The sequence below is a fragment of the Neltuma alba genome, unplaced genomic scaffold, assembly GCF_004799145.2.
Source record: "Neltuma alba isolate B1F8T4 unplaced genomic scaffold, ASM479914v2 tig00000799_pilon, whole genome shotgun sequence".
NCBI lineage: Eukaryota > Viridiplantae > Streptophyta > Magnoliopsida > Fabales > Fabaceae > Neltuma > Neltuma alba.
This window is the reverse complement of record NW_021632197.1, coordinates 98,918-112,308: the sequence shown is the minus strand read 5'-3', so window position 1 is coordinate 112,308 and position 13,391 is coordinate 98,918. Positions and strand designations below refer to the sequence as shown.

At 38.8% G+C, this 13,391-nt stretch overlaps 1 pseudogene; it reads left to right on the top strand.

The window, feature by feature from the left end:
- The first annotated feature begins 2,888 nt into the window (after nucleotides 1–2,888).
- Nucleotides 2,889–11,838, top strand: LOC114746002 (uncharacterized; annotated as a pseudogene).
- Nucleotides 11,839–13,391: the final 1,553 nt, after the last annotated feature.

Below are 13,391 nucleotides of genomic sequence, written 5' to 3'. Positions count from 1 at the left end.
GTTAGTATCGTCGGTGGTAGCCACTATCCCCACCTATGCGATGCAAACAACTCCCCTGCCAAGCGCTACTTGCACAGCAATTGACAAACGTTGCAGAAAGTTCCTATGGGGCTCCAATACTACAGCACGGAAAATTCACCTTGTGTCTTGGGACACCATTTGCAACAGGAAGGAAGATGGTGGACTGGGTTTAAAGCAAGCAAAATTAACGAACAGAGCGTATATGATGAAGTTGGGGTGGGGACTGTTATCTCGTAATGACTCACTTTGGGTGAAGTTCTTAAAGGAGAAATACAAGACTGGAAATGATCTAATTCCCAACGTAGAAAAACGTAGGTTGGAGTCAAGAACGTGGAAGGGCATTCGGTCTTGCTGGCAAGAAGTTAAAAATGGACTGGCTTGGAGGGTGATGAATGGTCGTCGCATTCTCTTTTGGAAGGACCTCTGGTTACCCCATTTGGACGCCCTCGAAGGCTATGCTATAGATACTCTCCCACAAGAGGCTCTAACCTAGAAGGTGAGTGACTGCGTTACGGCTTCAGGGACCTGGGATTGGCCGAAGTTTGCCCATTTATTGCCTCAGAATGTCCTTCAGGCTATACATGGCATGCACGTTACCTCCGCTGGACGTGATGACTACCCCGTTTGGCGCTGGTCTTCCTCTGGGGCTTTTTCTTTGAAGACAGCCTATAACCAAATTGCTGGGAGGAAGGTCACCATTAACAACACCCTCTGCAAACATATATGGAAGCTACGTGTTCCACAAAGGTGTCGAGTCTTCCTGTGGTTATGCGCCCAGGGAAGGTTGTTCACTAATCTGTCAAGATCCAAGCTAGGACTACATCCCACTGGGGAATGCGACTTGTGTGAAGGCAAGCAAGAGACTGTTTTACATGTTCTTCGTGACTGTTAGCAGAGCATGCAAGTCTGGCAAGCTATCTTGCCCCATGAATGGAGAAGTAAATTCTTTGCTGGTTCTGATCTTTCGGCTTGGCTCACGTGGTGCACTTGTAGCTACTTCCAAGTTCACGGGTATGACTTCAGGCTCTGGTTTCCTATAGTTTGTCGGAACTTATGGCTGAGTAGGAATGGTCGAATCTTCAGTGATTTACGTTGGAGTGTCGAGACTCTTATTGCACGAACCCAGGCTTGCCTATCTTGGGGCAACCAGAACCCGCTACAGCAACGATCGGGGATGTATTTGCAGCCCATCTGGAAACCACCACCTTTAGATATGGTGAAGATTAACGTGGATGGTTCTCGTCACTTAGACTCTAGCCTTTGCACCTGTGGGGGCGTCTTCCGTGACCATAATGGCACTTTTATGAAAGGCTTCATGTATAAGGTTGGTCGGGGCTCAATCATCACAGCGGAGGCTTGGGGTCTTTTGTGGGCTCTGAAGCTTGCATGGGACAGCAACTTGCGTCACTTGATCGTTGAGTGTGACTGCACCGAGCTAGTATCCCTTGTTCATTCTCATATTCCCGCAGAACACCCGGACCACAGCGTCCTGACTGAAATCCAACAGATGATGAGTCGAAACTGGGAGGTTGAAGTGGCTGTTTGCTCGCGAGACTCGAACACGGTAGCAGATGCTTTGGCTGCACAAGCACGCCATATGGGGGTTGATTTTGCTACGTTTTGTAGTCCCCTTGATCCCATACGAGACATTCTTCAGCGAGAAGCTATCCAGGGTCAGGCTTTAGTGGGTGCTGTTATGTAGTAGTTCTTTTTCCTTTTCCATCAAAAAAAAAAAACCTACATATATTTATATGTATTAATAAAATAATTTTAAAAGATTATTCAGGCCAGGTCTATAGGCTTTTAGAGGAGGCTTTAAATTTAAAAGCGTAGCTTTTAACCAGGCTAAGTCATATTCGGCCCTTGATAGACCATAGTCTATTTTAATCCCCCAGGTGGAGATGAAAACTTCACTAAACTTTCCGCTGAAATGGAAATTAAGAAGTAACATTAAGATGATTAGAAAGTATGAATTATGAAGTAAGAAAACAGAGAAGGACTACCTTAAAATTATGAGGGTGACCCAACAAAATTGTATGATTTGGTCAGCGAAAAAGGACATTACATCCCCATTACTCTATGGTTACGTTTGGTAGGGAGCATTGAAAATGAGGGATTGAGATTGATATTACAATTGAAAAAATCTATTAAGAGAGTGTTTAGTATAAGAAATTGTTTGATATATGGGATTAGCCAAAGCCATGTATGTGGGATTAGAGAATACCATGGGGGGAAGTGGTATTCTCCAATCCCACCTTTATGAGTTTGTCTAATCCCATATGACAAACAATTACTCATGCTAAGTATTATTTTAATGATTTTTTTCAATTGCAATCCCAATCTCAATCCCTCATTTTCAATGCTTCATACCAAACGGGACCTATGAGATAACTTTTTTTTTAACTATTTATTTGCATTTTATTATGATATTTTTATATATAAAGTATAAAAATCAATTATAATCAATCTATATACATTTCGAATATTTAAATTAATAATTTAATTTTTAGAGTTTTAGACACATTTAATTTTAAAACATTAAGAATGATATCATAATGTAATAATCATATGCCAACAAATTATCAATCTTAGTATCATTTAAATTCAGTAAAACATATTAAATATGTGTTAAATAAACAATAAAAAAACGATAAAGGATAATGAGAATGGAGTATAAAATTTCTGCATCCGATCAAAAAAAAAAAAAAACAAAACAAAACAAAAGAAAAAGAAAAAAATGGAGTCCCATCGCTATCATGCGCCAATGGTCACTATCCGTATCTTCCTGATAATTATTTATTTTTTGCACATCTAAAATTTTTTTTCTTTTCAAGTTTTAATTCGTCTTTAATTCCTCGCCGATTTATTCCTCCAGCTGGCCATCGGAGATGCGGTAGCTCTGGGCTCTGCGCGCCACTGTGGTTGCCGGAGGCCTGCCCTGTTGATTTTGCAACGCCACCAGGTACTGCAAGTTCCATTTTACTTTGATCTGTAATTTCCATTTGTTTTCCCCGGGAAAGTGATGGAAACCGACACTATGAATCTTGCTTTACTGAGTTATTTGCTTGAGGGTGTCAGTGTAGAAAGGTAGAAACCTCATTGTCAAAGAATTGGTCTTAATTGTGCTCAGGTGTAGTAACTGAATATTCGGGGTTCCATCTTTGTGCTTTCGATTGTTTTTCTCCTGCATTTGTGATGAACAGCTATACTCCAACGGCATCATCTTTTTTTTTTTTTTTTTGGTTATTCTTATTCTTCTTTAAGTCAACAGTCTTCCGATTTATGTTGGCATATGGAGTTGGAAATTTCAAGAATTGTATGCTACCCTTTGTGTGGGTGGAGTTGCCTAGACATAGAGATCTTCTTTTGCTATTCGCTCAACTCTTTTTTCAGGCCCAGGGGAAAAACTAGTCTGTAGACTGTAGTGTCTACTTGATATCTTTGCAACTCTTCCCCCCCCCCCCCCTTGTTTTCTCATGTGTAAGATTCCAGAAATTAGTTGATTTTTTTATGCTGTTGCCCAACTTTTTGTTTGTTTGTTTGATTTTTTTTTTTATATATTTTATATTTTCGAGTTATGTTATGCGTATCCATTGGATTGTTTAGAAAACTTCTGCGATAGTACATGAAAGTGGCTACGAGTACTGATTGAGCTAATATTTTTTCTGAAACTTGTTCTTTACAACCTACAACCTTAACTTTGTCCCAGCAAAGACATTTTGAGCAGTTTTGATGATATTTCTGAGCGAAAGCAATTTTTTTGATCTATTTTCAGCTATCTAACCTTCCATGCCATGAAATTTTGACATGATTTTGGAAAACCAGGAGACCGCGGGCGTGTGAAATCCTGTGTGCTCATGCTTGTCTTGTGGCTTTTAAGTCTGTAACTTCCTATGTATGTCCTTTTGCTATATTTGGCGTAACTTTACAGTGTTGGATTTTTTAAATTGAGAATATTCACCATTTCTTTGTAATTCAATGTGAATAAAGAGACTTGAAAGATATGGTAAGAGATATAATAAAAATATATAAATGGTAACAAACAAAAATATTTTGACTCTACCGTAACCGAAAGTCATGCTGATCTCAATTTTGGACGGAAGGTTTGAGCTTCAGTTCTTCTGTGGGCAGGCAGCCATATAAATAAATTATTTTCTGGTGTGCCGATGAGCAGAACTGATGCTATTGGCAGTAGAAGGAGGAGGATTCTTCTCTGCTTCAGCTTCAGGATATAGTAAGGGCCTGACCCTTCTTCTCTTGGGTCAGAGGAGTGAGGACAAACCCATGAGAGTTTCACCGTTGAACCAGTACCAGTTGGTAGACAAAGAAACTGACCCTGAGCTCCAGCTGGCTTCTGCCAAGAATCGTCTTTACCAGGGGTGCGCCTCATTTGTTTGCTTTGGTCGCACTTCTGGAGGTCTTGACACTAAATCTCCTCTTAAAGTGGGTCCTGCCCAACAGCATGATGTTTCACTTGGGCTGCAGAGTTCTGACAAGGGAGAGGATCGGGTTCCTACTCTTCATCTTGATGATGGCACTGATACAACAATTGTTCTTAAAAGTAGCCTAAAAAAGCCACCAAATAATAAACCGGTTCCTGATGAAGTGGTTAATGAGCAGGATGGACAAGGTGGGAAGGGTAGTGGCCCTCCTTGTCCAATGGAGAGGAAGGTTCAGTGGACCGATGCTTATGGGAGTGAGCTGGTTGATATACGAGAATTTGAACCCAGGTACTTTATCTTCTGATTTCTATACATTCTTTTGTAAAGGGAGATTTGTCCCAGTTATTTTGCAGGGCAAACAAACATTTTTTGTTTTTTTGGAAATTCACTTTCCTTTTGCATTTGTTAAGTTTTCTTTTGCTTTTTCTTGGGCTAATGACATCCAATGAATCACAGGAATCTATGAAATCTCTTTCCTGTCTTTCTTTCTTTCTTGTTCTGTTAATCTGTTTTAAATGAAATCTGGTTTAAATGCGAAGCATTTATTATCATTTAATGACATATTAAGCTTGTCGCACTTCAAATATGAGGCTTAATTGAGTTAGACAGATTTACAATTTTGTTGGACAAAATTTCATTTGTGCACAGAACAAGTGCATATGTAGCTTCTCTTCTGAAGCTCTTGTGTCCACCTTGGAAATGTAAATAAATAAAAATCCCAAGCCCTGGGTTCAAATTCGCCGAGAAAAGTGAATAGATTAATATAAGCCCAAATGATATTGCAAGTATGTGAATATCCCATAAATTTAAATGTTGATTGTGCTTCAAGATTTTCACTTAGATTCCAAGCTGTAAGCGTTTCATGAATTTCTCATTATATGTACTAATAAGTTTGATGGGGACTATTCTTGATTCTTGATGCTAGTTAAAAGCTTGGTAGAGCCTAATCAGCTATTCATGCTTCTCATTATTGCCCATGCTGCACATGAGAATAGTGTGACTATAGTCAAGACTGAAATTTACTTAATCTTTGACATGGTAATTCTTGTCTCATGATAAGTTTGGAAGTATGAGGCTCCAAGCCCATGTCTTGTACTCTCACCAATTTAAACTATTTTTGATGGACACCCATTTAGGGTGTGGGGAATCCTCCCACCAAAAACTAAGGTGCCGTTAGGTTCACTGGAATTGTAACTCATGAATAGGAAGGAAAAGGAATTGGAAAATGCATTTTAGTCTGTTTGGTTTGGATCATTTTGTTTCCTCAAGAAGCCAATTCCATCAAAATCATGGAAAATAGCTTCCCACCATCACCCTTTGGAAAATATGGATTTACCTAGAAAGCCAATTTTTATGACCATAGTACCCCTTGGCTTTTGTCAAATTTCCAAGACCCATTCGGATCTCTCTTTTGGTCCTTCCTCCATCACCGGTGAGTTCAAACTTTGAAGATCAATGTCTCCCTACATATCTCTCTTTCCGCCTTTTAGTTTGAAGATCTTTAACCAACGGTGTTTGAAGCTCTCAACATGAAGATCACACTCTCCCTCCAAATCTCTCCTTCCCTAGCGAGTTCAAAGATCATTCTCTCCCTCCAGATCTCTCCTTTTGAGTTCAAAGATCTCCCACCAATGGCATTTGAGGCTATCAATGCGTCCTTCCTTGCTGATCATTACTTGTTCAAGCACCACACCATATTGGTGGGAAAGAACTGCTCATTTAACCACTGCACCCAAAAAAAAAAAGGAAAAAGAAAATAATGAAAGGAGAGATCTGGTAGGTTCACTATCTTCTGTTGTGCGCATCGGAGAAGATGAAATGGTGCTTATAGATCTGTTGTTGGATGGGGTCTTTTTTTCCAATGGAAATTGTATTTTTTTGTTCAGGACATTTTGGTCTTTCTCTTCTTAACCTTCCGTTCCATTGAAATATTTTTTCCAACATACTGAACAAAAGTCATAGCAGGATTCCATTCAAATTTTCAATACCAAATGTACTTTTGAAAGCCATTTTTATTCTCTTTCTTGTTCCAATTCCCCTTCCAATTTCATTTCCATCAAAATGCTTCCATTGAACCAAACGTGACCTAGGTATTGACACAAGAATTAACTCATTTTATTATGCCATAGAGCATTTCATACCACTCAATATAGGACTTAGGCATACTAATTAGCCCCTCTTGGAGGCTTGATGTCTTGAGAATTATAGTCTGCAACACTGCATTTTGGCTTCCTTGCTTCATGGACTCCTTCATAGGTAGATCTTTTTGGAACTATTGACCACTACCTTTGATACCAACTGATAGACAAGACGCCCAAGTGAGGGAAGCCCTCCTCCAAAAACTAGCTATAAGACGGGAGATCCAATCTACTTTTGACATGTGGTAAATTGGTAATAGTATTAGTAGGGGCAAGAAGGTAAATGGGAAATGGGTAGTGGACTAGCGGTCTATAAATAGGATGTTAGAAATTATACTGGGGGTTGATTGAATACATATTTTACTGTTTACTCTCTGCTCTCTCTTCTCTCTGTTTACCTTTAACAAAGGTATCAGAGCCTTTTGTCCGGTCTATGGCGCCACCGCCGGACATTCGATCCTCTGCATGCATTGATGATTTGGAGCATCGACTTGAGCTCCAGCAAGTCTCCCTTGATGCTATTCACTCATGCTTGGACCAACATGCTCTGGCTATCAATGATCTGAAATTATCGACAAGTAGGTTGGATGAATATCTCCAAGTTATTCTTGCTCAAATCTCCTATGTCTCATCAGATCCGGTCACTGACTTAGGCGAAGGGGGATCTACCTCTATTCTGCTCATTGAATCAGATGAGAAAAATGGAGATGAAGTTAGGAACAATTCGAATCTGTATGAAATCGTTGCAACCGAAAACAAAATAGCCAACGATGATGATATGAACAACTTGACCAATGAGAACCAGGACACGGAAGCTGGTGCAGAAACAATGGTGGAGTTGAAGGCCAACGCAAAAGTTGAGAGAGTTGAAGAAGTTACTGTGATTTCGAAATGCACACTTTCTGTCGATGACAAGCTGAAGGATCTCAACAACGAGAAATTAGACGAAGCTATGAAGGAATCATCTCAACATGACAATGTAGCTGCAGTCGTGAATGGAAAGACTCAAATCGGTGAGGCTAAAGCAAATCAAGTAATACGTGGGAATGACAAGAAGATGGGAACAACAACAACAACAACAACAACAACAAGAAGCCTTATCCCACTAGGTGGACAAGAAGATGGGAACAGATCAACAAATGAAAGAACCAGCACCTCTGCTTAGTTGCGGGAGTGATGATGGATTCCGGCATTATGGGATGCTCTACCTTCATCAACGATTCTTCCTAGCGAAACAGTTACTATACCTTCGATGCTATTGGGCTTTACACAAGAGGGCACGCCCATCCTTCTCTGTTCCCAAGACGTCACAAATGTCTTCTCTGTTTGCTGCTCGAACTACTAATTTTGGGACCTCTAGGTCTTCTTCCATTTTGGGACCAAAGTTCGGCCCCCTTCCACAGTCACTTGGGGATGAGTCCAAGTTGCAAGCCCTTATAGCTCCTTCTGTTTTTTTTCCGTTGCCTGCGAACACCTCTGTGTCTGTGTCTTCTATGAACACATCTGTTGAAGGCCACTAAGCAGATTCCATTCATTACAGAGGTCAAAACCTTGAGTCCAGGCCACTGCATAACTGATGCGTTTCATTACCGTGCTGTCACACCATTATTGTTGTCCAGCACTGCTGCTGACGAGAAGTTTTTCGTAGGAGGAATGGAGAACACACTGGCCGACCTATGCATCAACGACCCTATGCGAACTCCAATGCATTCGCTGGAGCTGTTTGCGTTATTCATCAAGTGGAGGGATTATGATCGAACGGCTGGAAGTGAGTTGTTGATCGATGAAGTCAGAGATCAGCTCAGCAAAGACGGAGATGGTTTTACATTCTGGGTGGGTAGGGCTGGTGCTGAAATCGGGTTGAACCCAAACACTAAAGGGATTAATGTGATGCTGGCTTTTGTTGGATTTACGGGGAGTAAAGAAACAGGCCTGTTGGGGCGTCTTTGGGGTGGGACGTCCGTTTCCTTGCCGGTCTTATTGAACCCGAAAATCTTTACCCAAGCCAAAGAGCTTTGTTATTCGCCTTTCGAGTTTTTCGCTTCCATCTCAAATGTGATGTGGTGCGGCAGTTTACTGCAGGTAGAGCCAAAAATTATAGCGATTGAAGCAAAGGAACTTTTTGTTTCTGAGGAATTCTTTGCTTCTATCAAAATTGGGGAAGGTGTGTCTGTGGCTTTGTGCTTGACCATGGCTGTTGCAACTGCAGCTTTTATCATAACATTGGGCCTGATCTTCTTAGCCTTTGTTCTTGTCATTAATCTCATCACCGTGGCAACGTGTTATGTCAATAGGATTGTGACAGAATTGTTATGGCTGGAAGTTGTATGGATTTTTGGTTTGTATGCAACAGTTAAGGGCCGATCATTTACTGATAGTGAAACCTTTCGTATGATGGGTAAGGAGCGTGCACTTGTCACCCGCAATCATGGCTCAACATTTTGGTTGCCTTGGAAGCACTCTAGCTGTGACTGGGGGAAAAAAATGCTGCTGGCAATTGGTTGGGAAAGGTGGTTTACTGACGATGGTCTCGTTCACCAATTATGGGCTTCTACTCGTTTGGTTTTAGCATCAAGTGCAACAATGGAATTGGGATTTGAAGGAAAGCTGCAACAAGTTTGGGTTTTCATGTCCTTTTGTTTTTGTTTCTCCTTCCAGTCTTAGCAACTTATGATCTTAAAAAAAAAAAAAAAAAAGTGCTTTACCCCACTTACATGTTTTAATTTCCACTTTTATACTGATCCTTGAGGACAAGGATCTTTTGTTGGGGGGGAGTATATTGACATGTGGTAAATTGGTTATAGTATTAGTAGGGGCAAGAAGGTAAATGGGAAATGGGTAGTGGACTAGTGGTCTATAAATAGGATGTTAGAAATTATACCGGGGGTTGATTGAATACATATTTTACTGTTTACTCTCTGCTCTCTCTCTTCTCTCTCTGTTTACCTTAACAACTTTACTTGTAGAACATCCCATACTACTCAACTATAAGACGGGACTCCTTCATAGGTAGATCTTTTTGGAACTACTGACCACTACCTTTGATACCAACTGATAGACAAGACGCCCAAGTGAGGGAAGCCCTCCTCCAAAAACTAGCTATAAGACGGGAGATCCAATCCACTTTACTTGTAGAACATCCCATACTACTCAACTAGGATTTAGGCACTCCATATTACATTAGTCTATTATTGGTGAATATTAGGCATTCCATACTGCTCAACACTTTATCAAACAATAGTATGGTAGGTCCTTATATGCTAAGTAAAGCTAGTATAGGGCTGAGGGAAACATATGTTTTTGGTGAAAATTGATCCCTTGCTTTCCCTCCAGTCCTCCATTTGTTTATTTTTCCTTAGAAAGTCATTCGGCTCTTATCTCATTCATTGGATTCATGCTTTAGTTTTTCCTTTTATGCATTATCATAGACTTGTAATCTTAATAGAATAAGATTCAAATTATTCTCATTGATGCAATCAATTAGTTTCACAAAGAATGAAAATATTGTGCTTGATTAATGAAACTTAAATGAAATAAGGTAGATTTTATACATTACTCCCTCCGTTCTTTATTATAAGAGACAAATAACCAAATTACGTTAATAAAAAAAACAGTTAAAATTAGTTGAGAACAATTAATGTGTAAAAAGTATAATATTTTTCCAACAATGCCCCCATTAATAAGGAGAGAGAGTATGAAGAGAACAATTAATTATTAAAAGAAAGAAAAGTGGGAGGGAGAGAGAGTATGAGTTGGAGGCAAAAATAAATTGGGGTAAAATAGGAAATCAATACAAAAAAATAGAGACAACTTTTAAGTGTCTCTTATATATGGGAACATGCCATAAGCATCAAATGTCTCTTATAATAAGGAACGGATGAAGTAACATTTATGCATACAAGTGAGTTTGAGTGTTGTAAAGGTGCAGGGAGGGAGTGATAAAACAACAACAACAATAAAGTCTTATCCCGTTTGGTGGGGATCGGTTATATAGATCGTACAATGCCATTGCGCTTTATTAACAGCCAAATCTTTAGATTTGTTGATAGAAAGATCTCATTTAATAACTTCATAAAAAGAACACTTTGGCCTTCCTCTATCCTTTTTACAGGATTCCATCATGTTTAATCAACCCTCTTCACCAGCACATCCAAATGCCTTCTTTAAATGTGACCAAACCATATCAAACAATTTTCTATCATTTTCTCTTCAGTAGAAGCCACTCCAACTTTTCTGCACATATGTCTATCACGAATCTTATCTTTTCTTGTATGACTATACATCCACCTCAACATCTTCATCTTGGCTATCCCACCTAGTATCATTCGTGGCCCCACCAAGTGTGAAGGGACTGATAGTAATTGTTATTGTATATGGGTGGTTTGGTGCAGAGTACTGTTTGCTGTTAAAAATATATGATGCTAATCGATTTCATCTCTCCCCATTAGATGCAGTGGGCTCGTGGGTGTAATTATGGTGATTAAGATTGTCTATTAAGAAATCTGACCCTTTCGTGTTTGGAAGTTTTTCTTTCCATTTTTGATCAACTTCTGGTTAAGCCATTAAGAGGGTCTTGGAGGGAGTAGGAATGAATAGTTTAATGGCAATATGCCCTTTTCAATTCTTCTGTCAATTAGAGCATTGCTTAATTATTCTATTGTAAACTTTTATTCTTGGAGCTCTTGTGGGATTAAAGTTTTCCTCCTGGCTTTGCTATGATATTTATGCAGGGTTAAAGGCCTGTTATGTTTTGATGTTCTTTCCTTTATTTTGCTGCGCTTTTTTTAACAGCAATTATAAGGGGATGCCTTATCCTCAGCTGTTTTACTTCTTCCTATTTTTCTTGCAGCGAAGCAGATGAATCAGATGATGAATTTGAGATTGGGAATGATAAAACGTGTTCGTGTGCGATTATGTAAATTGGCTTTTGATTAAAGAATGATTTTGGATTCCATGACGCGCCAGATGATTCACTGATGACCTATCTCACTATTCAGCTCAAGGCAAAAGGAGGAAATGTTATTGAATCTAAACGAGATGGCCTAGAAGGGAATTACCTGATTCTTCATTTGTGTCTATAATTTCTTGCTGCGGCTTTCAATTTTGTTCCTCTGCTTCACATTAATTTGTTGTATAAATCTTGTACTGTGTGACTTGTGCTCATTAATTCACCATAATTCATGCAAATTCTATGCTGTTCTCATTTTTAGACGGATCAATAGTTTTTTCCCCTCTAATGTGCCTATCTCTGAATGGGTCAGATTTGAGTATTTTTGGGTCCAATTAGAGGTAGTTTTCCCAGATATTTTTTCTGCATTTACACTTGTTTAAGCTTGAGAATTCGTGTTTCAGCAGTTAAAGCTCCTTCCACTATGACTAATGTCTATTGGTAAAAGCTCAACAGAATTATAGTTTTTTTGTTCAGATGATATTTCAGAGGAAGTTGAGGAAAATGTAAGATTTCGTGAAGCTTAATTGCTTCTTAATGACAACTTAGCAATATATCTGAAGCCTCTTGTGCCTTGAATATTTGCAACCCAATCTTCTCTCCTATATTCAACCTTTAACTATAGATAAGGAGATGGAGTTTGAATGTAGATGCTGCATGGAACCAAAGGCATAAGGATAATGACTTGCTGTATTAATTTAATTAGAACAAGTTTCAATCACAATTTGGCTCCTTTTGAAAGGGGGAAAAAAATCACAATGTGATCATAGTCTGACCGAGAACCATGAATTGGTGCTTGATTAATTTAATGGTATGACTATGGATTCTATTTTTATTACTCTAATAATAAGTTTAAAATTAAACTTAAAAAGGGGTTTAAATTTAAAAAAAAAAAGGAGGAGGATCCCTTACTATATCCTGAATTAGGAATTCCAAAAAAAATATGATGTTATGTACAAATTCAGTAACGTCAAAACATATTAAAATGTTGTTGCTAAATTTGATTTGGAATTTAGTAATTTAAAATTTTTTTTTGCAGGATTCTCCCAATAAAAAATAAAGAAAAAAAGGGCACAAAGCTCAAGATGAGGTTGACATATAGCCTTATGAAGAATTAACCACTTAAATCACTGAGCATGCAATCTATGTATACTCCATCTGCATCAATTTTACTAGAAGTTACAATAATCATATCTTATAAATAATACGGATTGCTTCAAAGTTAGCGTGTCATCCTTCTTGCCAAAAACTGCTTGGTGGACTAATAGAACAATTTTTTTTAACCTAAGGAAAATTTTTTTATAACATGGAAAAAGATACAAAATACCACAAAAAACAAGAAGACCCAAAAACATGCCCAAAAACCATGTAAAATAAGGGACCCAAGCCTAGCCTGTGTCCTGTGGACTGAAAAGAGCAATGAACGATTTCTATATGCTATGATTTGAGAGATGGTAATAGAGAGTGGTTATCTAAGGACTAACTTCAATAAAGCACAGAGAGGACGTTACCTTGAACCCCTTTGCAAGCTTACAATAGTAATGGTGACTGCATTATCATGAGAGGTATGTTTGATTGCTTTTTTGTATGTTTGATTATATTATTTAGGTTTCTCAAAAAATATAAGCCTAGCCTATTAGGCTAAATAGGCCTTTAAAAATGCCTGAGTCTGTTTCTATTTTAAAACAGGTTAGGTCATAAGCTCTTGACAGGTTGTTTGGTTTGTTTTCACCCTTGACAGCATTTTATTATAGTAGCAGGAAAGTAGCAAAGGGAACTGTATTGAACCAAATCGGGCCATACTCTTTAGGGTCAATGCTGGAAAACTTGTAGCAGCTCCAA